The sequence below is a fragment of the Carassius gibelio genome, chromosome B22 (assembly GCF_023724105.1).
Source record: "Carassius gibelio isolate Cgi1373 ecotype wild population from Czech Republic chromosome B22, carGib1.2-hapl.c, whole genome shotgun sequence".
NCBI lineage: Eukaryota > Metazoa > Chordata > Actinopteri > Cypriniformes > Cyprinidae > Carassius > Carassius gibelio.
Window position 1 is genome coordinate 48,062,133 of NC_068417.1, and position 26,085 is coordinate 48,088,217.

Genomic DNA, 26,085 nt, shown 5'->3' on the forward strand with positions numbered 1-26,085 from the left:
TACTGGCGATAAGATTGGCTGGCCTTTAAATAGCCCTCTCTTTGCAACAGACTTCGCTTACGGCCATACCAACCTGGCTATGCCCGATCTCGTCTGATCTCGGAAGCTAAGCAGGTTTGGGCCTGGTTAGTACTTGGATGGGAGACCACCTGGGAATACCAGGTGCTGTAAGCTTTTTGGAAATTTTTCACTTAGTATATAATAATTTTGCCAAAAAATAGAGTCAATGCCGGATCTCTGAATCTTAGCAGGTTTGGGCCTGGTTAGTACATGGATGGGAGACTGCCTCTTAATACCAGGTGCTGTAAGCTTTTTGGACATTTTTCACTTAGTATATAATAATTTTGCCAAAAAATAGAGTCAATGCCCGATCTCTGAATATTTGCAGCTGTGGGCCTGGTTAGTACATGGATGGGAGACTGCCTGGGAATACCAGGTGCTTTAATCTTTTTGGAAAATTTCACGAATTATATAATAATCTTTCATTAAAAAAAAAAAAAAAAAAAAAAAAAAAAAAAAAAAAAAAAAAAAGAGTCAATGCCCGATCTCTGAATCTTAGCAGGTTTAGGTCTGGTTAGTACTTTGATGAGAAACTGCCTAGGAATACCAGGTGCTTTAAGCTTTTGGGCTTTCTTTCCTACTTATATAATGTACTGGCGATAAGATTGGCTGCTCTTTAAATAGCCCTCTCTTTGCAGCAGACTTCGCTTACAGCCATGCCAACCTGGCTTTGGCCGATCTCGTCTGATCTCGGAAGCTAAGCAGCTTTGGTCCTGGTTAGTACTTGGATGGGAGACCGCCTGGGAATACCAGGTGCTGTAAGCTTTTTGGACATTTTTCACTTAGTTTATAATAATTTTGCCATAAAATAGAGTCAATGCCCGATCTCTGAATCTTAGCAGGTTTAGGTCTGGTTAGTACTTTGATGAGAGACTGCCTAGGAATACCAGGTGCTTTAAGTTTTTGGGTTTTCTTTCCTACTTATATAATGTACTGGCGATAAGATTGGCTGGTCTTTAAATAGCCCTCTCTTTGCAGCAAACTTCGCTTACGGCCAAACCAACCTGGCAACGCTAGTGAGCCACACAGGAAGTGAGTTGGCAGTTTGTAGTAGGCAGTAGGTGAGAGAGGCTCACCTTGTGTTTTTTGTTTTGTTTTATCTGCGTAAAGATTTATTTCTTTTGCAACTTATTGATTTTTGTTTGTTATAGTTTTTATACTTCCCAGCAGCAGTTTGCTGTCTGGGGAGAAATTTTTCTTTTGTTTGAAAAATGGATGGATTACATGGCAAAGAAGTGGACATGGCAGGAGGAAGACGAGTGCTAACAGACAAAGAAATGGATAAAGAACAACGAGATGGACAAGGACGAATGGATTATAACAAGAGGATTTACTCTAAAGAGGCTACAGTAATTGTTGACATGGCGGATCAGAGAGATGCAAGAGCAGAGGACATTATCAAAGCAGTGAACGAAAGGATTGGAGGAGGAAAGATTCTAGCAGTCAGACCAAGGCAAGTAAAAGAATATGAAATTACACTGATAAACAGGGAGGCGTGCGATGGATTAGATGAAGGATTAATGATAAAAGGAAAACTGTGTGAGATTCGACAACTGAAAACAAGGGAGTATGTGGTTTCTTTCATACATTTGCCAGCCTATATTGAGGACTCTGACATTTTAATTAAATTACAAAATTGGGGCGTAACACCTGTTTCAGACATCATAAGAAGAATGTATCCAGGCACAGACATTGCGGATGGTACAAGGTACCTAAGGGTGAAATTTCCTAAAGAAGTAGTGTCTCTGCCATACAGTACAAAGTTTGATACGGAGGAGGGAACACAGTATTTCAGGATCATGCATGATCGTCAGGTTAAAACCTGTCGATTGTGCATGAATCCGGGACATGTGTTCAAAGACTGTCCAGATTTTAAATGTCATCAGTGCAATGGCCAGGGTCATTACGCAAGGGATTGCGATGCAATTAAGTGCCCGGATTGCAGAAAGGTGATCATAAGATGTGAGTGTTGGATGGAGAATGAAATTCAAAATAAAGAGTCAGAAGGTGTAGGAGGGCGAATGTCAAAAGAAACTGAATTACAAAATGGTGGAGAGAATGAGGAAGAGGATGGTGTGAATAAAGAGGCTATTGTGGAAAATAAGAAGGAATTGGAAGAGAAAAGGCTGGAAGGAGAAATGGACAAAGGAATATTGACATCACAGGAAGTAACACAAGGGGTATTGGAGGAAATGGAGAACCAAGGATTAAAAGAAAAGGAGGAGGAAATGCAAGAGATAACTGAAGAGGAGAAAGAAATGGAATTGGAAGAGAAAAGGCTGGAAGGAGAAATGGACAAAGGAATATTGACATCACAGGAAGTAACACAAGGGGCATTGGAGGAAATGGAGAACCAAGGACTAAAAGAAAAGGAGGAGGAAATGCAAGAGATAACTGAAGAGGAGAAAGGAGTGGACAGAATGGATGATAGAAAGGACAAAAGGGTGACATTAAGAAGGAGAACCCTTAAGGTAATACCAAATGTGAATGTGGCCAGAAAAAAAAGACATTTTAGGGAAAAATACAATAAGGGGAAACATTTGTTTGAGAATAAATTTCAAGTGTTGAGGGAAGATGAGGAGGAGGAGGTAGACTAAGAATACAATGTTTGGTTTAAATTTGTATTATTATTTATTATTATAATGTTTTTATACATTGTATCATGGTATGCTAATGCCTTAATTGTATTTCAAAAAGAAAAATGGAGATAAAAGGTTATTTATTGAATGTAAAGTGAAATAAATGTGTTTGGTGTTTAGAGAAATGGCTTTTATCAAACCTGTGGCAAATAATTATTGTTTTTGTTTGTTATGCTTCTGTGGAAAATGTGTACAATGTTTTTAATGAAATATTTTAAATTTGTTAATAAAAAAAAAAAAAAAAAAAAAAATCTCGTCTGATCTCGGAAGCTAAGCAGGTTTGGGCCTGGTTAGTACTTGGATGGGAGACCGCCTGGGAATACCAGGTGCTGTAAGCTTTTTGGAAATTTTTCACTTAGTATATAATAATTTGGCAAAAAAATAGAGTCAATGCCCGATCTCTGAATCTTAGCAGGTTTGGGCCTGGTTAGTACATGGATGGGAGACTGCCTGTTAATACCAGGTGCTGTAAGCTTTTTGGACATTTTTCACTTAGTATATAATAATTTTGCCAAAAAATAGAGTCAATGCCCGATCTCTGAATCTTAGCAGGTTTAGGTCTGGTTAGTACTTTGATGAGAGACTGCCTAGGAATACCAGGTGCTTTAAGCTTTTGGGCTTTCTTTCCTACTTATATAATGTACTGGCGATAAGATTGGCTGCTCTTTAAATAGCCCTCTCTTTGCAGCAGACTTCGCTTACGGCCATACCAACCTGGCTATGCCCGATCTCGTCTGATCTCGGAAGCTAAGCAGGTTTGGGCCTGGTTAGTACTTGGATGGGAGACCGCCTGGGAATACCAGGTGCTGTAAGCTTTTTGGACATTTTTCACTTAGTTTATAATAATTTTGCCAAAAAATAGAGTCAATGCCCGATCTCTGAATCTTAGCAGGTTTAGGTCTGGTTAGTACTTTGATGAGAGACTGCCTAGGAATACCAGGTGCTTTAAGCTTTTGGGTTTTCTTTCCTACTTCCTACTAGAGTCAATGCCCGACCTCTGAATCTTAGCAGGTTTGGGCCTGGTTAGTACTTGGATGGGAGACCGCCTGGGAATACCAGGTGCTGTAAGCTTTTTGGAAATTTTTCACTTAGTATATAATAATTTTGCCAAAAAATAGAGTCAATGCCCGATCTCTGAATCTTAGCAGGTTTGGGCCTGGTTAGTACATGGATGGGAGACTGCCTGGGAATACCAGGTGCTTTAATCTTTTTGGAAAATTTCACGAATTATATAATAATCTTTCATTAAAAAAAAAAAAAAAAAAAAAAGAGTCAATGCCCGATCTCTGAATCTTAGCAGGTTTAGGTCTGGTTAGTACTTTGATGAGAGACTGCCTAGGAATACCAGGTGCTTTAAGCTTTTGGGTTTTCTTTCCTACTTATATAATGTACTGGCGATAAGATTGGCTGCTCTTTAAATAGCCCTCTCTTTGCAGAGGACTTCGCTTACCGCCATACCAACCTGGCTATGCCCGATCTCGTCTGATCTCGGAAGCTAAGCAGGTTTGGGCCTGGTTAGTACTTGGATGGGAGACCGCCTGGGAATACCAGGTACTGTAAGCTTTTTGGAAATTTTTCACTTAGTTTATAATAATTTTGCCAAAAAATAGAGTCAATGCCCGATTTCTGAATCTTAGCAGGTTTAGGTCTGGTTAGTACTTTGATGAGAGACTGCCTAGGAATACCAGGTGCTTTAAGCTTTTGGGTTTTCTTTCCTACTTATATAATGTACTGGCGATAAGATTGGCTGGTCTTTAAATAGCCCTCTCATTGCAGCAGACTTCGCTTACGGCCATACCAACCTGGCTATGCCCGATCTCGTCTGATCTCGGAAGCTAAGCAGGTTTGGGCCTGGTTAGTACTTGGATGGGAGACCGCCTGGGAATACCAGGTGCTGTAAGCTTTTTGGAAATTTTTCACTTAGTATATAATAATTTTGCCAAAAAATAGAGTCAATGCCGGATCTCTGAATCTTAGCAGGTTTGGGCCTGGTTAGTACATGGATGGGAGACTGCCTGTTAATACCAGGTGCTGTAAGCTTTTTGGACATTTTTCACTTAGTATATAATAATTTTGCCAAAAAATAGAGTCAATGCCCGATCTCTGAATATTTGCAGCTTTGGGCGTGGTTAGTACATGGATGGGAGACTGCCTGGGAATACCAGGTGCTTTAATCTTTTTGGAAAATTTCACGAATTATATAATAATCTTTCATTAAAAAAAAAAAAAAAAAAAAAAAGAGTCAATGCCCGATCTCTGAATCTTAGCAGGTTTAGGTCTGGTTAGTACTTTGATGAGAGACTGCCTAGGAATACCAGGTGCTTTAAGCTTTTGGGTTTTCTTTCCTACTTATATAATGTACTGGCGATAAGATTGGCTGGTCTTTAAATAGCCCTCTCTTTGCAACAGACTTCGCTTACGGCCATACCAACCTGGCTATGCCCGATCTCGTCTGATCTCGGAAGCTAAGCAGGTTTGGGCCTGGTTAGTACTTGGATGGGAGACCGCCTGGGAATACCAGGTGCTGTAAGCTTTTTGGAAATTTTTCACTTAGTATATAATAATTTTGCCAAAAAATAGAGTCAATGCCGGATCTCTGAATCTTAGCAGGTTTGGGCCTGGTTAGTACATGGATGGGAGACTGCCTCTTAATACCAGGTGCTGTAAGCTTTTTGGACATTTTTCACTTAGTATATAATAATTTTGCCAAAAAATAGAGTCAATGCCCGATCTCTGAATATTTGCAGCTGTGGGCCTGGTTAGTACATGGATGGGAGACTGCCTGGGAATACCAGGTGCTTTAATCTTTTTGGAAAATTTCACGAATTATATAATAATCTTTCATTAAAAAAAAAAAAAAAAAAAAGAGTCAATGCCCGATCTCTGAATCTTAGCAGGTTTAGGTCTGGTTAGTACTTTGATGAGAGACTGCCCAGGAATACCAGGTGCTTTAAGCTTTTGGGCTTTCTTTCCTACTTATATAATGTACTGGCGATAAGATTGGCTGCTCTTTAAATAGCCCTCTCTTTGCAGCAGACTTCGCTTACAGCCATGCCAACCTGGCTTTGGCCGATCTCGTCTGATCTCGGAAGCTAAGCAGGTTTGGTCCTGGTTAGTACTTGGATGGGAGACCGCCTGGGAATACCAGGTGCTGTAAGCTTTTTGGACATTTTTCACTTAGTTTATAATAATTTTGCCATAAAATAGAGTCAATGCCCGATCTCTGAATCTTAGCAGGTTTAGGTCTGGTTAGTACTTTGATGAGAGACTGCCTAGGAATACCAGGTGCTTTAAGTTTTTGGGTTTTCTTTCCTACTTATATAATGTACTGGCGATAAGATTGGCTGGTCTTTAAATAGCCCTCTCTTTGCAGCAAACTTCGCTTACGGCCAAACCAACCTGGCAACGCTAGTGAGCCACACAGGAAGTGAGTTGGCAGTTTGTAGTAGGCAGTAGGTGAGAGAGGCTCACCTTGTGTTTTTTGTTTTGTTTTATCTGCGTAAAGATTTATTTCTTTTGCAACTTATTGATTTTTGTTTGTTTTAGTTTTTATACTTCCCAGCAGCAGTTTGCTGTCTGGGGAGAAATTTTTCTTTTGTTTGAAAAATGGATGGATTACATGGCAAAGAAGTGGACATGGCAGGAGGAAGACGAGTGCTAACAGACAAAGAAATGGATAAAGAACAACGAGATGGACAAGGACGAATGGATTATAACAAGAGGATTTACTCTAAAGAGGCTACAGTAATTGTTGACATGGCGGATCAGAGAGATGCAAGAGCAGAGGACATTATCAAAGCAGTGAACGAAAGGATTGGAGGAGGAAAGATTCTAGCAGTCAGACCAAGGCAAGTAAAAGAATATGAAATTACACTGATAAACAGGGAGGCGTGCGATGGATTAGATGAAGGATTAATGATAAAAGGAAAACTGTGTGAGATTCGACAACTGAAAACAAGGGAGTATGTGGTTTCTTTCATACATTTGCCAGCCTATATTGAGGACTCTGACATTTTAATTAAATTACAAAATTGGGGCGTAACACCTGTTTCAGACATCATAAGAAGAATGTATCCAGGCACAGACATTGCGGATGGTACAAGGTACCTAAGGGTGAAATTTCCTAAAGAAGTAGTGTCTCTGCCATACAGTACAAAGTTTGATACGGAGGAGGGAACACAGTATTTCAGGATCATGCATGATCGTCAGGTTAAAACCTGTCGATTGTGCATGAATCCGGGACATGTGTTCAAAGACTGTCCAGATTTTAAATGTCATCAGTGCAATGGCCAGGGTCATTACGCAAGGGATTGCGATGCAATTAAGTGCCCGGATTGCAGAAAGGTGATCATAAGATGTGAGTGTTGGATGGAGAATGAAATTCAAAATAAAGAGTCAGAAGGTGTAGGAGGGCGAATGTCAAAAGAAACTGAATTACAAAATGGTGGAGAGAATGAGGAAGAGGATGGTGTGAATAAAGAGGCTATTGTGGAAAATAAGAAGGAATTGGAAGAGAAAAGGCTGGAAGGAGAAATGGACAAAGGAATATTGACATCACAGGAAGTAACACAAGGGGTATTGGAGGAAATGGAGAACCAAGGATTAAAAGAAAAGGAGGAGGAAATGCAAGAGATAACTGAAGAGGAGAAAGAAATGGAATTGGAAGAGAAAAGGCTGGAAGGAGAAATGGACAAAGGAATATTGACATCACAGGAAGTAACACAAGGGGCATTGGAGGAAATGGAGAACCAAGGACTAAAAGAAAAGGAGGAGGAAATGCAAGAGATAACTGAAGAGGAGAAAGGAGTGGACAGAATGGATGATAGAAAGGACAAAAGGGTGACATTAAGAAGGAGAACCCTTAAGGTAATACCAAATGTGAATGTGGCCAGAAAAAAAAGACATTTTAGGGAAAAATACAATAAGGGGAAACATTTGTTTGAGAATAAATTTCAAGTGTTGAGGGAAGATGAGGAGGAGGAGGTAGACTAAGAATACAATGTTTGGTTTAAATTTGTATTATTATTTATTATTATAATGTTTTTATACATTGTATCATGGTATGCTAATGCCTTAATTGTATTTCAAAAAGAAAAATGGAGATAAAAGGTTATTTATTGAATGTAAAGTGAAATAAATGTGTTTGGTGTTTAGAGAAATGGCTTTTATCAAACCTGTGGCAAATAATTATTGTTTTTGTTTGTTATGCTTCTGTGGAAAATGTGTACAATGTTTTTAATGAAATATTTTAAATTTGTTAATAAAAAAAAAAAAAAAAAAAAAAAAAAAAATCTCGTCTGATCTCGGAAGCTAAGCAGGTTTGGGCCTGGTTAGTACTTGGATGGGAGACCGCCTGGGAATACCAGGTGCTGTAAGCTTTTTGGAAATTTTTCACTTAGTATATAATAATTTGGCAAAAAAATAGAGTCAATGCCCGATCTCTGAATCTTAGCAGGTTTGGGCCTGGTTAGTACATGGATGGGAGACTGCCTGTTAATACCAGGTGCTGTAAGCTTTTTGGACATTTTTCACTTAGTATATAATAATTTTGCCAAAAAATAGAGTCAATGCCCGATCTCTGAATCTTAGCAGGTTTAGGTCTGGTTAGTACTTTGATGAGAGACTGCCTAGGAATACCAGGTGCTTTAAGCTTTTGGGCTTTCTTTCCTACTTATATAATGTACTGGCGATAAGATTGGCTGCTCTTTAAATAGCCCTCTCTTTGCAGCAGACTTCGCTTACGGCCATACCAACCTGGCTATGCCCGATCTCGTCTGATCTCGGAAGCTAAGCAGGTTTGGGCCTGGTTAGTACTTGGATGGGAGACCGCCTGGGAATACCAGGTGCTGTAAGCTTTTTGGACATTTTTCACTTAGTTTATAATAATTTTGCCAAAAAATAGAGTCAATGCCCGATCTCTGAATCTTAGCAGGTTTAGGTCTGGTTAGTACTTTGATGAGAGACTGCCTAGGAATACCAGGTGCTTTAAGCTTTTGGGCTTTCTTTCCTACTTATATAATGTACTGGCGATAAGATTGGCTGCTCTTTAAATAGCCCTCTCTTTGCAGCAGACTTCGCTTACGGCCATACCAACCTGGCTATGCCCGATCTCGTCTGATCTCGGAAGCTAAGCAGGTTTGGGCCTGGTTAGTACTTGGATGGGAGACCGCCTGGGAATACCAGGTGCTGTAAGCTTTTTGGAAATTTTTCACTTAGTATATAATAATTTGGCAAAAAAATAGAGTCAATGCCCGATCTCTGAATCTTAGCAGGTTTGGGCCTGGTTAGTACATGGATGGGAGACTGCCTGTTAATACCAGGTGCTGTAAGCTTTTTGGACATTTTTCACTTAGTATATAATAATTTTGCCAAAAAATAGAGTCAATGCCCGATCTCTGAATCTTAGCAGGTTTAGGTCTGGTTAGTACTTTGATGAGAGACTGCCTAGGAATACCAGGTGCTTTAAGCTTTTGGGTTTTCTTTCCTACTTATATAATGTACTGGCGATAAGATTGGCTGCTCTTTAAATAGCCCTCTCTTTGCAGCAGACTTCGCTTACCGCCATACCAACCTGGCTATGCCCGATCTCGTCTGATCTCGGAAGCTAAGCAGGTTTGGGCCTGGTTAGTACTTGGATGGGAGACCGCCTGGGAATACCAGGTACTGTAAGCTTTTTGGAAATTTTTCACTTAGTTTATAATAATTTTGCCAAAAAATAGAGTCAATGCCCGATTTCTGAATCTTAGCAGGTTTAGGTCTGGTTAGTACTTTGATGAGAGACTGCCTAGGAATACCAGGTGCTTTAAGCTTTTGGGTTTTCTTTCCTACTTATATAATGTACTGGCGATAAGATTGGCTGGTCTTTAAATAGCCCTCTCATTGCAGCAGACTTCGCTTACGGCCATACCAACCTGGCTATGCCCGATCTCGTCTGATCTCGGAAGCTAAGCAGGTTTGGGCCTGGTTAGTACTTGGATGGGAGACCGCCTGGGAATACCAGGTGCTGTAAGCTTTTTGGAAATTTTTCACTTAGTATATAATAATTTTGCCAAAAAATAGAGTCAATGCCGGATCTCTGAATCTTAGCAGGTTTGGGCCTGGTTAGTACATGGATGGGAGACTGCCTGTTAATACCAGGTGCTGTAAGCTTTTTGGACATTTTTCACTTAGTATATAATAATTTTGCCAAAAAATAGAGTCAATGCCCGATCTCTGAATATTTGCAGCTTTGGGCGTGGTTAGTACATGGATGGGAGACTGCCTGGGAATACCAGGTGCTTTAATCTTTTTGGAAAATTTCACGAATTATATAATAATCTTTCATTAAAAAAAAAAAAAAAAAAAAAAAAAGAGTCAATGCCCGATCTCTGAATCTTAGCAGGTTTAGGTCTGGTTAGTACTTTGATGAGAGACTGCCTAGGAATACCAGGTGCTTTAAGCTTTTGGGTTTTCTTTCCTACTTATATAATGTACTGGCGATAAGATTGGCTGGTCTTTAAATAGCCCTCTCTTTGCAACAGACTTCGCTTACGGCCATACCAACCTGGCTATGCCCGATCTCGTCTGATCTCGGAAGCTAAGCAGGTTTGGGCCTGGTTAGTACTTGGATGGGACTGGTTAGTACTTGGATGGGAGACCGCCTGGGAATACCAGGTGCTGTAAGCTTTTTGGAAATTTTTCACTTAGTATATAATAATTTTGCCAAAAAATAGAGTCAATGCCGGATCTCTGAATCTTAGCAGGTTTGGGCCTGGTTAGTACATGGATGGGAGACTGCCTCTTAATACCAGGTGCTGTAAGCTTTTTGGACATTTTTCACTTAGTATATAATAATTTTGCCAAAAAATAGAGTCAATGCCCGATCTCTGAATATTTGCAGCTGTGGGCCTGGTTAGTACATGGATGGGAGACTGCCTGGGAATACCAGGTGCTTTAATCTTTTTGGAAAATTTCACGAATTATATAATAATCTTTCATTATAAAAAAAAAAAAAAAAAAAAAAAAAAAAAAAAAAAGAGTCAATGCCCGATCTCTGAATCTTAGCAGGTTTAGGTCTGGTTAGTACTTTGATGAGAAACTGCCTAGGAATACCAGGTGCTTTAAGCTTTTGGGCTTTCTTTCCTACTTATATAATGTACTGGCGATAAGATTGGCTGCTCTTTAAATAGCCCTCTCTTTGCAGCAGACTTCGCTTACAGCCATGCCAACCTGGCTTTGGCCGATCTCGTCTGATCTCGGAAGCTAAGCAGGTTTGGTCCTGGTTAGTACTTGGATGGGAGACCGCCTGGGAATACCAGGTGCTGTAAGCTTTTTGGACATTTTTCACTTAGTTTATAATAATTTTGCCATAAAATAGAGTCAATGCCCGATCTCTGAATCTTAGCAGGTTTAGGTCTGGTTAGTACTTTGATGAGAGACTGCCTAGGAATACCAGGTGCTTTAAGTTTTTGGGTTTTCTTTCCTACTTATATAATGTACTGGCGATAAGATTGGCTGGTCTTTAAATAGCCCTCTCTTTGCAGCAAACTTCGCTTACGGCCAAACCAACCTGGCAACGCTAGTGAGCCACACAGGAAGTGAGTTGGCAGTTTGTAGTAGGCAGTAGGTGAGAGAGGCTCACCTTGTGTTTTTTGTTTTGTTTTATCTGCGTAAAGATTTATTTCTTTTGCAACTTATTGATTTTTGTTTGTTATAGTTTTTATACTTCCCAGCAGCAGTTTGCTGTCTGGGGAGAAATTTTTCTTTTGTTTGAAAAATGGATGGATTACATGGCAAAGAAGTGGACATGGCAGGAGGAAGACGAGTGCTAACAGACAAAGAAATGGATAAAGAACAACGAGATGGACAAGGACGAATGGATTATAACAAGAGGATTTACTCTAAAGAGGCTACAGTAATTGTTGACATGGCGGATCAGAGAGATGCAAGAGCAGAGGACATTATCAAAGCAGTGAACGAAAGGATTGGAGGAGGAAAGATTCTAGCAGTCAGACCAAGGCAAGTAAAAGAATATGAAATTACACTGATAAACAGGGAGGCGTGCGATGGATTAGATGAAGGATTAATGATAAAAGGAAAACTGTGTGAGATTCGACAACTGAAAACAAGGGAGTATGTGGTTTCTTTCATACATTTGCCAGCCTATATTGAGGACTCTGACATTTTAATTAAATTACAAAATTGGGGCGTAACACCTGTTTCAGACATCATAAGAAGAATGTATCCAGGCACAGACATTGCGGATGGTACAAGGTACCTAAGGGTGAAATTTCCTAAAGAAGTAGTGTCTCTGCCATACAGTACAAAGTTTGATACGGAGGAGGGAACACAGTATTTCAGGATCATGCATGATCGTCAGGTTAAAACCTGTCGATTGTGCATGAATCCGGGACATGTGTTCAAAGACTGTCCAGATTTTAAATGTCATCAGTGCAATGGCCAGGGTCATTACGCAAGGGATTGCGATGCAATTAAGTGCCCGGATTGCAGAAAGGTGATCATAAGATGTGAGTGTTGGATGGAGAATGAAATTCAAAATAAAGAGTCAGAAGGTGTAGGAGGGCGAATGTCAAAAGAAACTGAATTACAAAATGGTGGAGAGAATGAGGAAGAGGATGGTGTGAATAAAGAGGCTATTGTGGAAAATAAGAAGGAATTGGAAGAGAAAAGGCTGGAAGGAGAAATGGACAAAGGAATATTGACATCACAGGAAGTAACACAAGGGGTATTGGAGGAAATGGAGAACCAAGGATTAAAAGAAAAGGAGGAGGAAATGCAAGAGATAACTGAAGAGGAGAAAGAAATGGAATTGGAAGAGAAAAGGCTGGAAGGAGAAATGGACAAAGGAATATTGACATCACAGGAAGTAACACAAGGGGCATTGGAGGAAATGGAGAACCAAGGACTAAAAGAAAAGGAGGAGGAAATGCAAGAGATAACTGAAGAGGAGAAAGGAGTGGACAGAATGGATGATAGAAAGGACAAAAGGGTGACATTAAGAAGGAGAACCCTTAAGGTAATACCAAATGTGAATGTGGCCAGAAAAAAAAGACATTTTAGGGAAAAATACAATAAGGGGAAACATTTGTTTGAGAATAAATTTCAAGTGTTGAGGGAAGATGAGGAGGAGGAGGTAGACTAAGAATACAATGTTTGGTTTAAATTTGTATTATTATTTATTATTATAATGTTTTTATACATTGTATCATGGTATGCTAATGCCTTAATTGTATTTCAAAAAGAAAAATGGAGATAAAAGGTTATTTATTGAATGTAAAGTGAAATAAATGTGTTTGGTGTTTAGAGAAATGGCTTTTATCAAACCTGTGGCAAATAATTATTGTTTTTGTTTGTTATGCTTCTGTGGAAAATGTGTACAATGTTTTTAATGAAATATTTTAAATTTGTTAATAAAAAAAAAAAAAAATAAAAAAAAAAAAAAAAAAAATCTCGTCTGATCTCGGAAGCTAAGCAGGTTTGGGCCTGGTTAGTACTTGGATGGGAGACCGCCTGGGAATACCAGGTGCTGTAAGCTTTTTGGAAATTTTTCACTTAGTATATAATAATTTGGCAAAAAAATAGAGTCAATGCCCGATCTCTGAATCTTAGCAGGTTTGGGCCTGGTTAGTACATGGATGGGAGACTGCCTGTTAATACCAGGTGCTGTAAGCTTTTTGGACATTTTTCACTTAGTATATAATAATTTTGCCAAAAAATAGAGTCAATGCCCGATCTCTGAATCTTAGCAGGTTTAGGTCTGGTTAGTACTTTGATGAGAGACTGCCTAGGAATACCAGGTGCTTTAAGCTTTTGGGCTTTCTTTCCTACTTATATAATGTACTGGCGATAAGATTGGCTGCTCTTTAAATAGCCCTCTCTTTGCAGCAGACTTCGCTTACGGCCATACCAACCTGGCTATGCCCGATCTCGTCTGATCTCGGAAGCTAAGCAGGTTTGGGCCTGGTTAGTACTTGGATGGGAGACCGCCTGGGAATACCAGGTGCTGTAAGCTTTTTGGACATTTTTCACTTAGTTTATAATAATTTTGCCAAAAAATAGAGTCAATGCCCGATCTCTGAATCTTAGCAGGTTTAGGTCTGGTTAGTACTTTGATGAGAGACTGCCTAGGAATACCAGGTGCTTTAAGCTTTTGGGTTTTCTTTCCTACTTCCTACTAGAGTCAATGCCCGACCTCTGAATCTTAGCAGGTTTGGGCCTGGTTAGTACTTGGATGGGAGACCGCCTGGGAATACCAGGTGCTGTAAGCTTTTTGGAAATTTTTCACTTAGTATATAATAATTTTGCCAAAAAATAGAGTCAATGCCCGATCTCTGAATCTTAGCAGGTTTGGGCCTGGTTAGTACATGGATGGGAGACTGCCTGGGAATACCAGGTGCTTTAATCTTTTTGGAAAATTTCACGAATTATATAATAATCTTTCATTAAAAAAAAAAAAAAAAAAAAAAAGAGTCAATGCCCGATCTCTGAATCTTAGCAGGTTTAGGTCTGGTTAGTACTTTGATGAGAGACTGCCTAGGAATACCAGGTGCTTTAAGCTTTTGGGTTTTCTTTCCTACTTATATAATGTACTGGCGATAAGATTGGCTGCTCTTTAAATAGCCCTCTCTTTGCAGAGGACTTCGCTTACCGCCATACCAACCTGGCTATGCCCGATCTCGTCTGATCTCGGAAGCTAAGCAGGTTTGGGCCTGGTTAGTACTTGGATGGGAGACCGCCTGGGAATACCAGGTACTGTAAGCTTTTTGGAAATTTTTCACTTAGTTTATAATAATTTTGCCAAAAAATAGAGTCAATGCCCGATTTCTGAATCTTAGCAGGTTTAGGTCTGGTTAGTACTTTGATGAGAGACTGCCTAGGAATACCAGGTGCTTTAAGCTTTTGGGTTTTCTTTCCTACTTATATAATGTACTGGCGATAAGATTGGCTGGTCTTTAAATAGCCCTCTCATTGCAGCAGACTTCGCTTACGGCCATACCAACCTGGCTATGCCCGATCTCGTCTGATCTCGGAAGCTAAGCAGGTTTGGGCCTGGTTAGTACTTGGATGGGAGACCGCCTGGGAATACCAGGTGCTGTAAGCTTTTTGGAAATTTTTCACTTAGTATATAATAATTTTGCCAAAAAATAGAGTCAATGCCGGATCTCTGAATCTTAGCAGGTTTGGGCCTGGTTAGTACATGGATGGGAGACTGCCTGTTAATACCAGGTGCTGTAAGCTTTTTGGACATTTTTCACTTAGTATATAATAATTTTGCCAAAAAATAGAGTCAATGCCCGATCTCTGAATATTTGCAGCTTTGGGCGTGGTTAGTACATGGATGGGAGACTGCCTGGGAATACCAGGTGCTTTAATCTTTTTGGAAAATTTCACGAATTATATAATAATCTTTCATTAAAAAAAAAAAAAAAAAAAAAAAGAGTCAATGCCCGATCTCTGAATCTTAGCAGGTTTAGGTCTGGTTAGTACTTTGATGAGAGACTGCCTAGGAATACCAGGTGCTGTAAGCTTTTTGGACATTTTTCACTTAGTATATAATAATTTTGCCAAAAAATAGAGTCAATGCCCGATCTCTGAATATTTGCAGGTTTGGGCCTGGTTAGTACATGGATGGGAGACTGCCTGGGAATACCAGGTGCTTTAATCTTTTTGGAAAATTTCACGAATTATATAATAATCTTTCATTAAAAAAAAAAAAAAAAAAAAAAAGAGTCAATGCCCGATCTCTGAATCTTAGCAGGTTTAGGTCTGGTTAGTACTTTGATGAGAGACTGCCTAGGAATACCAGGTGCTGTAAGCTTTTTGGACATTTTTCACTTAGTATATAATAATTTTGCCAAAAAATAGAGTCAATGCCCGATCTCTGAATATTTGCAGGTTTGGGCCTGGTTAGTACTTTGATGAGAGACTGCCTAGGAATACAAGGTGCTTTAAGCTTTTGGGCTTTCTTTCCTACTTATATAATGTACTGGCGATAAGATTGGCTGCTCTTTAAATAGCCCTCTCTTTGCAGCAGACTTCGCTTACGGCCATACCAACCTGGCTATTCCCTGAGTTGGTACGATCCAGGAAGTGTGAGGTGGCAGTTTGGGAGGGAAAGGCTCTCCCCTATTTTTTGTTTTATTGTGTTTTCTTTTGATAATTACTTAAAGTTTATAAGTTCAATTTATTTATTTTTTTGTTTAAACCTCAGACAGTTTTACTGTCTGAGGTTTTATTTTTTTCAAAATGACGGATATTACAGTTACTGAACCGGAACGGATATTAGACCAAGAGACTGAGGACAACGACTACACTGAAAGAAACAAAGAAATGGACAACGGAAAGGTTAAAGATGACAAAGAAACATGGGCAATGGTTGCCACAAGGAGAAAGAAGAATGGAATGGATGCAAGGAGTAGAGGAACAGAAGAGCTATATACAAGTCAAGGTAAACAAACAAGAGATTATACTGATGGAAGACGAGAAGCAGTTCAAAGAAATGAGACAATGAAAAAGATAAAAAGCCAATCGAAATATCAGAGAGACTACAAAAAAGAAGCAACGCTAACTATGACTGTTAATGATCCAGAGAAAATATCTGTGATGATGATAATAAAGGCAGTGGAAGAGAAAACTGGATTTGGAAAGCTGTATGGACTGAGGAAAAAAAGTAATTTTGACTATGAACTAACCATGGAGAATGAGATGGATTGTGACAAGCTAGTAGATGGACTACTGATTGATGGACAGTTTTGTGAGATCAAAAAACTATGCAAAACTGAAAGAATGGTCTCTTTTTTGCTTTTGCCAAATTACATAAAAGATGATGAAATCATTCAAAAACTGGTGGATTGGGGAGTAAATCCTATTCTCCCTTTAAGAAGGAGATATTATCCTGGCACCACTGTTGCGGATGGAACAAGGTTTTTAAGAGTAAGATTCCCACAGGACATTGTGACTCTGCCATACAATGTGAGATTTGACACAGAGGAGGGACCAAAATACTTCAGGGTAATTCATGACGGCCAGCTAAAGACTTGCAGAATATGTGCAAGCACAGAGCATGAAAAAAAGGACTGTCCTCAATATACCTGCAGAGAATGTCTGGAACAGGGGCATTTTGCGCGGGACTGCCAAGCCCCACGGTGCAAAAGCTGTGAAAAGACATGGATGAGGTGTACATGTGAATCTGAAGAGGAGGACAATGCAGAAATGGAGATAGAGGTGCAGGAGCACATGGAGGAGACAAGCAGAAATAGAAGGAAAGATGAAACACAGGAGGTGAATGGGATTTCTGAGGATTTAAGTAAGCAAGGAAAGGAGGACTCCACGAGGAGAGAGGACAACGCAGATAAAGAAATTGAAGTGCATACAATGGAGACTGAGACACATCAAACTGTTGCTAATGATGGACAAATGAAAGAAAATGAATGTGCAACAACGAGTGAAATTGCAGCTGGGTGGAATAAAGAGGAGGTAAGCGATGAGGAAACTGATGAAATTAACCTTGAGCTTGAAAACAGAACAACGGACATTATGAACAGAAGACGTAAATTGATAACAGTATCAGAAATAAATATTAAACAAGTATTAAAGAAACAAAAGTTAAGAAGAGAAGACAGAGCAAGGCTAAATGAAGATAAAGTAGATCTAAATTCCTAGACATTAAGAGAGACCATATATAGATGATGGGTTGTTTTGGTTTGTGTTTTTTTTTTTTTTTTTTATTTCATTATGAGTAATTTATGTTTGGTCTCAATTAATGTTAGAGGGCTGTCATCTAAGCTGAAGTTTGAAAATATAATAAATTTAACAAAACAAAGTGATATTTTATGTATACAGGAGACTGGATGGAATGAAACAATAGTTAATGATTTTAAAAAATTTTGGGATGGAGAAATATGGTACAGTAATGATTTAAATAAGAAAAAAGGATTGGCAATACTAATTAGAAGGGGAGTAGTAGAATCAACGAATGTTTTATTTAAAGATAACAATGGAAGGATTTTAACTGTTAAAATTATGGATAGGGGAGAAGAAATAACAATATGTAATATACATGCTCCAAATGAAGATATGGAAAGAGTTACTTTTTTTAAAGAATTGAGTGTTTTGATTAATGGATGGAAGAATGTCATTGTTATAGGAGATTTTAATACTGTTTTAGAAAGAATAGATGTTGAAGATTTTATGGTGTATAGAGCTGATGTTGGAAGAAAAGAACTGAAATGTATGATGGCTGAACATAAATTTGTAGATGTATGGAGAGATAGAAACAGAGTCAAAAGAGAATATTCGAGAAGACAGTGGGTAAATACAATTTTAAAACAAAGCAGAATAGATTTCATTTTATGTGACAGAAGATTTGAGCATTTTATTTCAAAAGTTTTTTATAAAATGTATAGTGGGAGTGATCATGACTTTTTATATGTAATGATGGATTTTAGTGGAGTTGAAAGAGGACCAGGTGTATGGGTGGTTAATACACAGCTTTTAAAGAACGAATTGTATAAAATGGAAATGGAAAACCTAATTATTAATAGTGTAGATGATGTTTTATATGATGAAGCAATATGTGTGTGGTGGGACAATATAAAATCAGATATCAAAAGTTTTTCTATTGAATGTTCTAAGAAAATACAGAAAGCAAAAAGAGCTAAAGAAAGGGAACTAAATAAAGAATGGGAAAATGAAATGAAAAAGATAACTGAAGGAAATACGGATATTAGGAAAATAGTAATATTAGAAGAGAAAATTAAAAAAGTGGAAGAGGACAAATGTGTGGGTGCTAGAATAAGAAGTAAGATAAGAAATACAGTGGAAGGGGAAAGAAGTACAAAGTTTTTCTATGATGCAGAAAAGAATAGACAAAAAGCTGATTTAATAAAGAATGTTTCAATGCAAGGTAAAAATATAAAAGATAAAGAAGGGATTTTAAAAGAGGTCAAGGATTTTTATGGTGTTTTATTTAAGAAAAAGGGAGTTAATGAGGAAGATGAAGTATTTTTGTTAAATCAAATCAAAGTTAAAGTAAAAGAGGATGATAAAAAAATGTGTGATAGTGATATAACAGAAGAGGAGATAAATGAAGCTATAATGCAATTAAGTAATGGGAAAAGTCCTGGTTTAGATGGTTTATCATCTGAATTTTATAAGGTTTTTAAAGATGTTTTAATACCTATTTTGAAAGATCTTTTCATAGCCATTTTTAAGAATGGACAATTGAGTGAGAGTATGAAGAAGGGAATGATTAAAATAATTTATAAAAAGAAAGGGAATAAAGATGATTTACAAAATTACAGACCATTAAGTATGCTCAACACAGATTATAAAATATTGGCCAAGATTTTAGCGAATAGACTTAAAAAAGTAGTTCCCCACATCATTACAACTAATCAAGCATATGGCGTATTAGGAAGAGATATAGTGGATACAGTAACAAGCATTAGAGATTTAATTTGGTACATAAAAGAGAAAAAGAGTGATGGTTTTTTAATCAGTATAGATCTAGAAAAGGCATTTGACAGAGTTGAGCACAAATATTTATTTGATTTAATTCAACAGTTTGGTTTTGGTAATAATTTTATAAAGTGGATGAAATGTTTTTATACAGATATTTTTAGTTGTTTTAAAATAAATGGTTTTTTAACAGACTTCATAGGAATATCTAGATCTATAAGACAAGGATGTCCCTTATCAGCTTTATTATATACTTTAGTTGCTGAACCGTTAGGTTTAGCAATAAATGGAGAAAAAGAAATAAAAGGTTTTTTAATAGAAGACAATGTAATAGAACAAAAATTGTTTCAGTATGCAGATGATACTACTCTGATTTTAAAAGATTTTAATAGTGCTGAAAAGGCTATGGGAATTATTGATAAATACTGTCGAGGTTCGGGTGCAAAAGTAAATAAGGAAAAAACTGAATATATTAAGATTGGAAAAGTGGACATTTCAAAAAGAAATTGGCAGTTAAAAGAGCAAAAGAATAATATAAAAATTTTAGGCATTACACTTGGATCTGATGAAATTAAAACTAGAGAAATAAATTGGGATGAAACTGTAAACAAAATGGAAAAAAGATTAAATTTTTGGAAACAGAGAGTACTGTTTCTAAAAGGGAAGGTCCTTGTCTTGAATTCTCTTTTTTTATCCAAAATGTGGTATGTTTTAAGTGTTGTTAGTTTACCAATATGGGTATATAAGAGAATAAAAACTATGATTTTAAAGTTTCTTTGGGATGGTAAGCCATCTAAAATTGCATATAACACAATCATTGGAAAGGTGGAAGATGGAGGATTAGGACTAATAGATCCATGGCTGAGAATGAAAAGCATGAGAATTAAAACAGTAAAAAAGTTTTTTAACAAAGACAACATTCCATGGAAAAGTGTCATGAATTATGTTATTAATAAATGCGGACAAATAGGAGATGATTTTTTATGGATGGCTTTTAAGGATAATATGATAGAAAATATACCAGAGTTTTATAAAGAATTGTTGAGAAGCTGGAAAATGTTTTATGAAAATGTGTACGTAGAGATTAAAGGGAGAAAACAGTACCTGCAGCAACCCCTATTTTTAAATCAAAATAATAAAAGCAAAAAGCATATGTTTTATGAAAACTGGTACGCAGTAGGTTTTAGACAAGTAAAAGACATTTTATATGAAGTGAAACCTGGATTTTTACCTACACAAGCAATAATTGATTCACTTGAGGAAATAGAAGATATAGAAAACAAAGGGAAAATTGAAGAACAATATACAAAATTAAAATTAGCATTGCCAGAACATTGGATTAAAAATATTGAGGATAATGAAAAAGAAACCGAAAATGAAAAACCAAAGGTTTTTTTAAAAGCAGGGGATGATAAGATTGTTTTTAATGATTGTGTCATTAAGATGTTTTATACCTGTTTAAGTAAGACTGTTTTTGTAAAGCCTAAAGCAATAGAATATTGGGAAAAGTTATTTGACAATTTTGATGCTTCGAATATATGGAAAAATGTAAGATTGAATTTTAAAAGTCCGGTTTTGGAAAATTTTGATTTTTTATTAAGACACAATTGTGTGATGACAGAAATTATTTTAAGTAAAATTGGGTTAGCGCAAGATGAAATGTGCAAAGTGTGTTTGGAGAAAAAGGAAGGTGTATTACATTTATTTTTAAATTGCAGAAAGTTAAGTGATTTTATAAAAATGTTAAAAAAGATGGTATGTGATTTTCTGTATAATGACAAGATTACATTGGAAGAATGGGATACATTGCTTTTATTTGGCTTCAATGGAAGGACAAAAAATAACTATGCTCTAAATTTTATGTTAACGCTTGCAAGATTTGCAATATGGAGAAGGAGAAATATAATGAAACAAAAGAAAAAATAAATAGCGATAAAGTTATTATATAAACAGATCATGATGGAGGAAATACAAGTTTTATATGACTATTGCAAAATGCTTGAGAATATGGAAATGTTTGAAAAATGTTTTACAAGGAATAATCCATACATTGTTAAAACTTGGACTGGTTTTGAAGTTCTGTTACTGGAAGATGTTTAAATATTTGTGGTGATGTATTGTTAATGTTTTTATTTTGTGATTTTTAATAAATAAAAAAAAAAAAAAAAAAAAAATCTCGTCTGATCTCGGAAGCTAAGCAGGTTTGGGCCTGGTTAGTACTTGGATGGGAGACCGCCTGGGAATACCAGGTGCTGTAAGCTTTTTGGAAATTTTTCACTTAGTATATAATAATTTTGCCAAAAAATAGAGTCAATGCCGGATCTCTGAATCTTAGCAGGTTTGGGCCTGGTTAGTACATGGATGGGAGACTGCCTGTTAATACCAGGTGCTGTAAGCTTTTTGGACATTTTTCACTTAGTATATAATAATTTTGCCAAAAAATAGAGTCAATGCCCGATCTCTGAATATTTGCAGCTTTGGGCGTGGTTAGTACATGGATGGGAGACTGCCTGGGAATACCAGGTGCTTTAATCTTTTTGGAAAATTTCACGAATTATATAATAATCTTTCATTAAAAAAAAAAAAAAAAAAAAAAAAGAGTCAATGCCCGATCTCTGAATCTTAGCAGGTTTAGGTCTGGTTAGTACTTTGATGAGAGACTGCCTAGGAATACCAGGTGCTTTAAGCTTTTGGGTTTTCTTTCCTACTTATATAATGTACTGGCGATAAGATTGGCTGGTCTTTAAATAGCCCTCTCTTTGCAACAGACTTCGCTTACGGCCATACCAACCTGGCTATGCCCGATCTCGTCTGATCTCGGAAGCTAAGCAGGTTTGGGCCTGGTTAGTACTTGGATGGGAGACCGCCTGGGAATACCAGGTGCTGTAAGCTTTTTGGAAATTTTTCACTTAGTATATAATAATTTTGCCAAAAAATAGAGTCAATGCCGGATCTCTGAATCTTAGCAGGTTTGGGCCTGGTTAGTACATGGATGGGAGACTGCCTCTTAATACCAGGTGCTGTAAGCTTTTTGGACATTTTTCACTTAGTATATAATAATTTTGCCAAAAAATAGAGTCAATGCCCGATCTCTGAATATTTGCAGCTGTGGGCCTGGTTAGTACATGGATGGGAGACTGCCTGGGAATACCAGGTGCTTTAATCTTTTTGGAAAATTTCACGAATTATATAATAATCTTTCATTAAAAAAAAAAAAAAAAAAAAGAGTCAATGCCCGATCTCTGAATCTTAGCAGGTTTAGGTCTGGTTAGTACTTTGATGAGAGACTGCCCAGGAATACCAGGTGCTTTAAGCTTTTGGGCTTTCTTTCCTACTTATATAATGTACTGGCGATAAGATTGGCTGCTCTTTAAATAGCCCTCTCTTTGCAGCAGACTTCGCTTACAGCCATGCCAACCTGGCTTTGGCCGATCTCGTCTGATCTCGGAAGCTAAGCAGGTTTGGTCCTGGTTAGTACTTGGATGGGAGACCGCCTGGGAATACCAGGTGCTGTAAGCTTTTTGGACATTTTTCACTTAGTTTATAATAATTTTGCCATAAAATAGAGTCAATGCCCGATCTCTGAATCTTAGCAGGTTTAGGTCTGGTTAGTACTTTGATGAGAGACTGCCTAGGAATACCAGGTGCTTTAAGTTTTTGGGTTTTCTTTCCTACTTATATAATGTACTGGCGATAAGATTGGCTGGTCTTTAAATAGCCCTCTCTTTGCAGCAAACTTCGCTTACGGCCAAACCAACCTGGCAACGCTAGTGAGCCACACAGGAAGTGAGTTGGCAGTTTGTAGTAGGCAGTAGGTGAGAGAGGCTCACCTTGTGTTTTTTGTTTTGTTTTATCTGCGTAAAGATTTATTTCTTTTGCAACTTATTGATTTTTGTTTGTTTTAGTTTTTATACTTCCCAGCAGCAGTTTGCTGTCTGGGGAGAAATTTTTCTTTTGTTTGAAAAATGGATGGATTACATGGCAAAGAAGTGGACATGGCAGGAGGAAGACGAGTGCTAACAGACAAAGAAATGGATAAAGAACAACGAGATGGACAAGGACGAATGGATTATAACAAGAGGATTTACTCTAAAGAGGCTACAGTAATTGTTGACATGGCGGATCAGAGAGATGCAAGAGCAGAGGACATTATCAAAGCAGTGAACGAAAGGATTGGAGGAGGAAAGATTCTAGCAGTCAGACCAAGGCAAGTAAAAGAATATGAAATTACACTGATAAACAGGGAGGCGTGCGATGGATTAGATGAAGGATTAATGATAAAAGGAAAACTGTGTGAGATTCGACAACTGAAAACAAGGGAGTATGTGGTTTCTTTCATACATTTGCCAGCCTATATTGAGGACTCTGACATTTTAATTAAATTACAAAATTGGGGCGTAACACCTGTTTCAGACATCATAAGAAGAATGTATCCAGGCACAGACATTGCGGATGGTACAAGGTACCTAAGGGTGAAATTTCCTAAAGAAGTAGTGTCTCTGCCATACAGTACAAAGTTTGATACGGAGGAGGGAACACAGTATTTCAGGATCATGCATGATCGTCAGGTTAAAACCTGTCGATTGTGCATGAATCCGGGACATGTGTTCAAAGACTGTCCAGATTTTAAATGTCATCAGTGCAATGGCCAGGGTCATTACGCAAGGGATTGCGATGCAATTAAGTGCCCGGATTGCAGAAAGGTGATCATAAGATGTGAGTGTTGGATGGAGAATGAAATTCAAAATAAAGAGTCAGAAGGTGTAGGAGGGCGAATGTCAAAAGAAACTGAATTACAAAATGGTGGAGAGAATGAGGAAGAGGATGGTGTGAATAAAGAGGCTATTGTGGAAAATAAGAAGGAATTGGAAGAGAAAAGGCTGGAAGGAGAAATGGACAAAGGAATATTGACATCACAGGAAGTAACACAAGGGGTATTGGAGGAAATGGAGAACCAAGGATTAAAAGAAAAGGAGGAGGAAATGCAAGAGATAACTGAAGAGGAGAAAGAAATGGAATTGGAAGAGAAAAGGCTGGAAGGAGAAATGGACAAAGGAATATTGACATCACAGGAAGTAACACAAGGGGCATTGGAGGAAATGGAGAACCAAGGACTAAAAGAAAAGGAGGAGGAAATGCAAGAGATAACTGAAGAGGAGAAAGGAGTGGACAGAATGGATGATAGAAAGGACAAAAGGGTGACATTAAGAAGGAGAACCCTTAAGGTAATACCAAATGTGAATGTGGCCAGAAAAAAAAGACATTTTAGGGAAAAATACAATAAGGGGAAACATTTGTTTGAGAATAAATTTCAAGTGTTGAGGGAAGATGAGGAGGAGGAGGTAGACTAAGAATACAATGTTTGGTTTAAATTTGTATTATTATTTATTATTATAATGTTTTTATACATTGTATCATGGTATGCTAATGCCTTAATTGTATTTCAAAAAGAAAAATGGAGATAAAAGGTTATTTATTGAATGTAAAGTGAAATAAATGTGTTTGGTGTTTAGAGAAATGGCTTTTATCAAACCTGTGGCAAATAATTATTGTTTTTGTTTGTTATGCTTCTGTGGAAAATGTGTACAATGTTTTTAATGAAATATTTTAAATTTGTTAATAAAAAAAAAAAAAAATAAAAAAAAAAAAAAAAAAATCTCGTCTGATCTCGGAAGCTAAGCAGGTTTGGGCCTGGTTAGTACTTGGATGGGAGACCGCCTGGGAATACCAGGTGCTGTAAGCTTTTTGGAAATTTTTCACTTAGTATATAATAATTTGGCAAAAAAATAGAGTCAATGCCCGATCTCTGAATCTTAGCAGGTTTGGGCCTGGTTAGTACATGGATGGGAGACTGCCTGTTAATACCAGGTGCTGTAAGCTTTTTGGACATTTTTCACTTAGTATATAATAATTTTGCCAAAAAATAGAGTCAATGCCCGATCTCTGAATCTTAGCAGGTTTAGGTCTGGTTAGTACTTTGATGAGAGACTGCCTAGGAATACCAGGTGCTTTAAGCTTTTGGGCTTTCTTTCCTACTTATATAATGTACTGGCGATAAGATTGGCTGCTCTTTAAATAGCCCTCTCTTTGCAGCAGACTTCGCTTACGGCCATACCAACCTGGCTATGCCCGATCTCGTCTGATCTCGGAAGCTAAGCAGGTTTGGGCCTGGTTAGTACTTGGATGGGAGACCGCCTGGGAATACCAGGTGCTGTAAGCTTTTTGGACATTTTTCACTTAGTTTATAATAATTTTGCCAAAAAATAGAGTCAATGCCCGATCTCTGAATCTTAGCAGGTTTAGGTCTGGTTAGTACTTTGATGAGAGACTGCCTAGGAATACCAGGTGCTTTAAGCTTTTGGGTTTTCTTTCCTACTTCCTACTAGAGTCAATGCCCGACCTCTGAATCTTAGCAGGTTTGGGCCTGGTTAGTACTTGGATGGGAGACCGCCTGGGAATACCAGGTGCTGTAAGCTTTTTGGAAATTTTTCACTTAGTATATAATAATTTTGCCAAAAAATAGAGTCAATGCCCGATCTCTGAATCTTAGCAGGTTTGGGCCTGGTTAGTACATGGATGGGAGACTGCCTGGGAATACCAGGTGCTTTAATCTTTTTGGAAAATTTCACGAATTATATAATAATCTTTCATTAAAAAAAAAAAAAAAAAAAAAAGAGTCAATGCCCGATCTCTGAATCTTAGCAGGTTTAGGTCTGGTTAGTACTTTGATGAGAGACTGCCTAGGAATACCAGGTGCTTTAAGCTTTTGGGTTTTCTTTCCTACTTATATAATGTACTGGCGATAAGATTGGCTGCTCTTTAAATAGCCCTCTCTTTGCAGAGGACTTCGCTTACCGCCATACCAACCTGGCTATGCCCGATCTCGTCTGATCTCGGAAGCTAAGCAGGTTTGGGCCTGGTTAGTACT

At 37.7% G+C, this 26,085-nt stretch overlaps 17 non-coding genes and 2 pseudogenes across 17 annotated transcripts; all 19 read left to right on the forward strand.

Moving 5' to 3' along the window:
- Positions 1 to 55: 55 nt before the first annotated feature.
- On the forward strand, positions 56 to 174 carry LOC128008928 (5S ribosomal RNA). Its single transcript, XR_008180651.1, has one exon. It is a non-coding gene; the product is annotated as a 5S ribosomal RNA (ribosomal RNA).
- Positions 175 to 706: 532 nt separating this feature from the next.
- On the forward strand, positions 707 to 825 carry LOC128006596 (uncharacterized; annotated as a pseudogene).
- A 2,570-nt stretch (positions 826 to 3,395) lies between these two features.
- LOC128009231 (5S ribosomal RNA) lies at positions 3,396 to 3,514 on the forward strand. The gene has a single exon (XR_008180947.1). It is a non-coding gene; the product is annotated as a 5S ribosomal RNA (ribosomal RNA).
- A 629-nt stretch (positions 3,515 to 4,143) lies between these two features.
- Positions 4,144 to 4,262, forward strand: LOC128002970 (5S ribosomal RNA). The gene has a single exon (XR_008175704.1). It is a non-coding gene; the product is annotated as a 5S ribosomal RNA (ribosomal RNA).
- A 221-nt stretch (positions 4,263 to 4,483) lies between these two features.
- On the forward strand, positions 4,484 to 4,602 carry LOC128009232 (5S ribosomal RNA). The gene has a single exon (XR_008180948.1). It is a non-coding gene; the product is annotated as a 5S ribosomal RNA (ribosomal RNA).
- A 511-nt stretch (positions 4,603 to 5,113) lies between these two features.
- LOC128009233 (5S ribosomal RNA) lies at positions 5,114 to 5,232 on the forward strand. The gene has a single exon (XR_008180949.1). It is a non-coding gene; the product is annotated as a 5S ribosomal RNA (ribosomal RNA).
- A 508-nt stretch (positions 5,233 to 5,740) lies between these two features.
- Positions 5,741 to 5,859, forward strand: LOC128005508 (5S ribosomal RNA). The gene has a single exon (XR_008178158.1). It is a non-coding gene; the product is annotated as a 5S ribosomal RNA (ribosomal RNA).
- Positions 5,860 to 8,435: 2,576 nt separating this feature from the next.
- Positions 8,436 to 8,554, forward strand: LOC128009235 (5S ribosomal RNA). Its single transcript, XR_008180951.1, has one exon. It is a non-coding gene; the product is annotated as a 5S ribosomal RNA (ribosomal RNA).
- A 221-nt stretch (positions 8,555 to 8,775) lies between these two features.
- LOC128009236 (5S ribosomal RNA) lies at positions 8,776 to 8,894 on the forward strand. The gene has a single exon (XR_008180953.1). It is a non-coding gene; the product is annotated as a 5S ribosomal RNA (ribosomal RNA).
- A 358-nt stretch (positions 8,895 to 9,252) lies between these two features.
- Positions 9,253 to 9,371, forward strand: LOC128002971 (5S ribosomal RNA). Its single transcript, XR_008175705.1, has one exon. It is a non-coding gene; the product is annotated as a 5S ribosomal RNA (ribosomal RNA).
- A 221-nt stretch (positions 9,372 to 9,592) lies between these two features.
- Positions 9,593 to 9,711, forward strand: LOC128009237 (5S ribosomal RNA). The gene has a single exon (XR_008180954.1). It is a non-coding gene; the product is annotated as a 5S ribosomal RNA (ribosomal RNA).
- A 513-nt stretch (positions 9,712 to 10,224) lies between these two features.
- Positions 10,225 to 10,364, forward strand: LOC128005553 (uncharacterized; annotated as a pseudogene).
- A 525-nt stretch (positions 10,365 to 10,889) lies between these two features.
- On the forward strand, positions 10,890 to 11,008 carry LOC128005509 (5S ribosomal RNA). The gene has a single exon (XR_008178159.1). It is a non-coding gene; the product is annotated as a 5S ribosomal RNA (ribosomal RNA).
- Positions 11,009 to 13,591: 2,583 nt separating this feature from the next.
- Positions 13,592 to 13,710, forward strand: LOC128009238 (5S ribosomal RNA). Its single transcript, XR_008180955.1, has one exon. It is a non-coding gene; the product is annotated as a 5S ribosomal RNA (ribosomal RNA).
- Positions 13,711 to 14,340: 630 nt separating this feature from the next.
- Positions 14,341 to 14,459, forward strand: LOC128002972 (5S ribosomal RNA). The gene has a single exon (XR_008175706.1). It is a non-coding gene; the product is annotated as a 5S ribosomal RNA (ribosomal RNA).
- A 221-nt stretch (positions 14,460 to 14,680) lies between these two features.
- LOC128009239 (5S ribosomal RNA) lies at positions 14,681 to 14,799 on the forward strand. The gene has a single exon (XR_008180956.1). It is a non-coding gene; the product is annotated as a 5S ribosomal RNA (ribosomal RNA).
- A 7,131-nt stretch (positions 14,800 to 21,930) lies between these two features.
- LOC128009240 (5S ribosomal RNA) lies at positions 21,931 to 22,049 on the forward strand. The gene has a single exon (XR_008180957.1). It is a non-coding gene; the product is annotated as a 5S ribosomal RNA (ribosomal RNA).
- Positions 22,050 to 22,557: 508 nt separating this feature from the next.
- On the forward strand, positions 22,558 to 22,676 carry LOC128005512 (5S ribosomal RNA). Its single transcript, XR_008178161.1, has one exon. It is a non-coding gene; the product is annotated as a 5S ribosomal RNA (ribosomal RNA).
- A 2,582-nt stretch (positions 22,677 to 25,258) lies between these two features.
- On the forward strand, positions 25,259 to 25,377 carry LOC128009241 (5S ribosomal RNA). The gene has a single exon (XR_008180958.1). It is a non-coding gene; the product is annotated as a 5S ribosomal RNA (ribosomal RNA).
- Positions 25,378 to 26,085: the final 708 nt, after the last annotated feature.